The sequence below is a fragment of the Oncorhynchus masou genome, unplaced genomic scaffold (genome assembly GCF_036934945.1).
Source record: "Oncorhynchus masou masou isolate Uvic2021 unplaced genomic scaffold, UVic_Omas_1.1 unplaced_scaffold_181, whole genome shotgun sequence".
NCBI lineage: Eukaryota > Metazoa > Chordata > Actinopteri > Salmoniformes > Salmonidae > Oncorhynchus > Oncorhynchus masou.
In genome coordinates, this window is record NW_027016550.1 from 111,989 (window position 1) to 117,500 (window position 5,512).

Consider the following 5,512-nt stretch of genomic DNA (forward strand, 5'->3'; position numbering starts at 1 on the left):
CAGTTCATCCTTCAGAATCTCGCTGAGTGCGTTCAGAAAGGCTGAGTGAAGTGCCCCTGTATTTTAACCGGCTCTCAGCGGCGAGCGTCCGAAAGTCAATAGCATAATCAGCTACCCTCCGGCTGCTCTGCCGAAGCGCCGTGAGTCTTCGAGCAGCAGTTCCTGCCACAGACGGGGTGATCAAAAAACCCATCAGCTGGGTGAAGCTTTGCCAATTAAAACCAAATATCTGATTGCTTCTCCCATGTGGCTGTGGCCCAGGCCAGAGCCCGTCCTGAGAGCAAGGAGATGACATGTGCCACTCTGGAAACGTTGATGCCTGCAGCTCGAAGGGCCCCGAGTATTGGAGCAGGAACCTACGACACCTCCCAGGATGCCCCTCATAGCGCTCCGGCACCGGGAGATGAGGCTCCCGAAGGGAGGAAGACGCTGAGCTGGTAGGAAGTGGAGGATTAGGAACAGCCACAGGTGCTCATGTCCGTCTGTCCTGTCTGCAGAGCGGGACACAAGACTTCTTAAATCACCCGGCAATGTCTACAGCATCGCCTCACGGCAACCAGACAGTTCCACGGTGGGTGAGAGCCAAACGTAAATGGTGGAGTCCGGAAATGTTCCCGGGGGAAGACTGAGAAATGATTGCTGGGTCCATTGTTGGCTGAGGTCTAATGTAACAATATTTCTAGTACGAACTCCAACCCAGTCGGCAGAGAAACACAGCAAGCAGAGGTAAGGATAAATCCAGTCTTAACAGAAACAAGGCAACTGCACAAGAACACACTAATAAAACACGAGACCTAAGCGAAGATACAGACCAACAGAGGAACCTAAAAACCAGGAAACCAGGTGAACAAAGAAGGTAATTAAACACAGGTGTATCCAATAAGCAATAATCAGGGCGACTTGGAAACTAGAAAACAGGGTAAGGGTGACCTCTAGTGGTCACCTAAGGAAACAACCATCAAATGACACAGAAACTGTGACGGTAATGCACACTGTCTATACTACACACTGTCTATACTACACACTGTCTATACTACACACTGTCTATACTACACACTGTCTATACTACACACTGTCTCTAATACACACTGTCTATAACACACACTGTCTATACTACACACTGTCTATACCACACACTGTCTCTAATACACACTGTCTATAACACACACTGTCTATAACACACACTGTCTATAATACACACTGTCTATACTACACACTGTCTATACTACACACTGTCTATACTACACACTGTCTATACTACACACTGTCTATACTACACACTGTCTCTAATACACACTGTCTCTAATACACACTGTCTATAACACACACTGTCTATAATACACACTGTCTATAATACACACTGTCTATAATACACACTGTCTATAACACACACTGTCTATAATACACACGGTCTATAATACACACTGTCTATACTACACACTGTCTATAATACACACTGTCTATACTACACCCCTATATCCCCCCACTAGAATCCCCCAGACTTTAACGATGACAGCTTCTCCATCCTGGAGGGGAAAATCAATCATTCCCTCCCCCCATATGCCCCTTAGACACAACTATGAGGAGACTGGAGACACCATGATGGAGGTGACACTACCTGGAGGTGACAGCATTCCCTCCACCATATATGCCCCTTAGACACAACTATGACAACATAACCAACAAAAACGGGTCACAACTCCTGCAGCTCTGTTGCATGCTGGGTATATATATATAGTCAATGGTAGGCTTCGAGGGGACTCCTATGGTAGGTACACCTATAGCTCATCTCTTGCAGTAGTACTGTAGACTACTTCATCACTGACCTCAACCCAGAGTCTCTCAGAGTGTTCACAGTCAGCCCACTGACACCCCTATCAGACCACAGCAAAATCACAGTCTACTTGAACAGAGCAATACTCAATCATGAGGCATCAAAGCCAAAGGAACTGAGTAACATTAAGAAATGCTATAGATGGAAGGAATGTAGTGTGGAAACCAACCAAAAAACAATTAGGCAACAACAAATGTAATCCCTTCTAGACAATTTCCTGGATAAAACGTCCAACTGTAATAGTGAAGGTGTAAACTTGGCAGTAGAAAATCTTAACCAGTATATTTGACCTCTCAGCTTCCCTATCAAATCTAAAAATCTCAAATAGAAAACCGAAGAAAATAAACAACAATGACAAATGGTTTGACGAAGAATGCAAAAACCTAAGAAAGAAATTGAGAAACCTGTCCAACCCAAAAACATAGAGACCCAGAAAACCTGAGTCTATGCCTTCACTATTATATAGAGCCATAATTGAATGGATCTCTTTAACAATCTATATTTCTCAGGCAAAAATGTTTAAATATCAGTCCAACCCTCTTCCTGGATATCTGCTGTCCTGTAGGTTTTCAGTCCAACCCTCTTCCTGGATATCTACTGTCCTGTAGGTTTTCAGTCCAACCCTCTTCCTGGAGATCTACTGTCCTGTAGGTTTTCAGTCCAACCCTCTTCCTGGATATCTACTGTCCTGTAGGTTTTCAGTCCAACCCTCTTCCTGGAGATCTACTGTCCTGTAGGTTTTCAGTCCAACTCTCTTCCTGGAGATCTACTGTCCTGTAGGTTTTCAGTCCAACCCTCTTCCTGGAGATCTACTGTCCTGTAGGTTTTCAGTCCAACCCTCTTCCTGGAGATCTACTGTCCTGTAGGTTTTCAGTCCAACCCTCTTCCTGGAGATCTACTGTCCTGTAGGTTTTCAGTCCAACCCTCTTCCTGGAGATCTACTATCCTGTAGGTTTTCAGTCCAACCCTCTTCATGGAGATCTACTGTCCTGTAGGTTATCAGTCCAACCCTCTTCCTGGAGATCTACTGTCCTGTAGGTTTTCAGTCCAACCCTCTTCCTGGAGATCTACTGTCCTGTAGGTTTTCAGTCCAACTCTCTTCCTGGAGATCTACTGTCCTGTGGGTTTTCAGTCCAACCCTCTTCCTGGAGATCTACTGTCCTGTAGGTTTTCAGTCCAACCCTCTTCCTGGAGATCTACTGTCCTGTAGGTTTTCAGTCCAACCCTCTTCCTGGAGATCTACTGTCCTGTAGGTTTTCAGTCCAACTCTCTTCCTGGAGATCTACTGTCCTGTAGGTTTTCAGTCCAACCCTCTTCCTGGAGATCTACTGTCCTGTAGGTTTTCAGTCCAACCCTCTTCCTGGAGATCTACTGTCCTGTAGGTTTTCAGTCCAACCCTCTTCCTGGAGATCTACTGTCCTGTAGGTTTTCAGTCCAACCCTCTTCCTGGAGATCTACTGTCCTGTAGGTTTTCAGTCCAACCCTCTTCCTGGAGATCTACTGTCCTGTAGGTTTTCAGTCCAACCCTCTTCCTGGAGATCTACTGTCCTGTAGGTTTTCAGTCTTTTGTAAATTCTTATTAATTGGTGTTGGACCCCAGGAAGATTATCTAACATCAAGACATTAGCTCATGGGGATCCTAATAAAAATTCACAAATTCACTATTGTGACTCACGAAAACAATACAGAAATACACTATGGAAAAAATAAGGAACAGCACGTCAGAAATCAGCTCAATGTAATTGAACAATCCATAGCTTAGCATATGTGGGAACTCCTTCAAGACTAATGGAAAAGCATTCCAGGTGAAGCTGGTTGAGAGAATGCCAAGAGTGTGAAAATATGTCATCAAAGCAAAGGGTGGCTACCTTGAAGAATCTCAAATATAAAGTATATTATGATTCCACATGTTATTTCATAGCTCTGATGTCTTCACTATTATTCTACAATGTCGAAAATAGTACAAAAAAACAACAAAAAACGCTAAAATGAGGTGTGTCCAAACTTTTGTGTGTGTGTGTGTGTGTGTGTGTGTGTGTGTGTGTGTGTGTGTGTGTGTGTGTGTGTGTGTGTGTGTGTGTGTGTGTGTGTGTGTGTGGCAGAACATAGCTCAGAGGATGTGGTTGGGCTGTTGGAAAATCAGGTGGGCACACAACTTCCTGTTAAAAGATGAAAACACACTTCATATAGATATATCTTAATAACTCTATATAGAGTGTCATCTATATAGAGTGTCATCTCTCTCCTACAAATATCTCTCTTTATACAATATCATCTCTCTCTCTATATACAGTATATCATCTCTGTCTCCTATTTATATTTCTCTATATACAGTATATCATCTCTCTCTATACATACAGTATATCATCTCTGTCTATATACAGTGTATCATCTCTCTGTCTATATACAGTATATCATCTCTCTCTATATATACAGTATATCATCTCTCTATATATATATACAGTATATCATCTCTGTCTATATACAGTATATCATCTCTCTCTCTATATATACAGTATATCATCTCTCTCTATATATACAGTATATCATCTCTCTCTATATATACAGTATATCATCTCTTTCTATATACAATATATCATCTCTCTCTATATATATACAGTATATCATCTCTTTCTCTCTATACAGTATATCATCATCTCTCTTTCTATATACAGTATATCATCTCTCTCTCTATACAGTATATCATCTCTCTCTCTATATATACAGTATATCATCTCTATCTATATATATATATACAGTATATCATCATCTCTCTTTCTATATACAGTATATCATCTCTCTCTATATATACAGTATATCATCTCTCTCTATATATACAGTATATACAGTATATCATCTCTCTCTCTATATATACAGTATATCATCTCTCTCTATATATACAGTATATCATCTCTCTCTCTATATATACAGTATATCATCTCTCTCTATATATACAGTATATCATCTCTCTCTCTATATATACAGTATATCATCTCTCTCTCTCTATACAGTATATGATCTCTCTCTATATATACAGTATATCATCTCTCTCTCTATATATACAGTATATCATCTCTCTCTATATATACAGTATATCATCTCTCTCTCTATATATACAGTATATCATCTCTTTCTCTATACAGTATATCATCTCTCTCTATATATACAGTATATCATCTCTCTCTATATATACAGTATATCATCTCTCTCTATATATACAGTATATCATCTCTCTCTCTATATATACAGTATATCATCTCTTTCTATACAGTATATCATCTCTCTCTATATATACAGTATATCATCTCTTTCTCTATACAGTATATCATCTCTCTCTATATATACAGTATATCATCTCTCTCTATATATACAGTATATCATCTCTTCTCTCTCTATATATACAGTATATCATCATCTCTCTCTATATATACAGTATATCATCTCTCTCTATATATACAGTATATCATCTCTCTCTATATATACAGTATATCATCTCTCTCTATATATACAGTTTATCATCTCTCTCTCTTTATACAGTATATCATCTCTCTATATATATACAGTATATGATCTCTCTATATATACAGTATATCATCTCTCTATATATACAGTATATCATCTCTCTCTATATATACAGTATATGATCTCTCTCTCTATATATACAGTAAGTATATCATC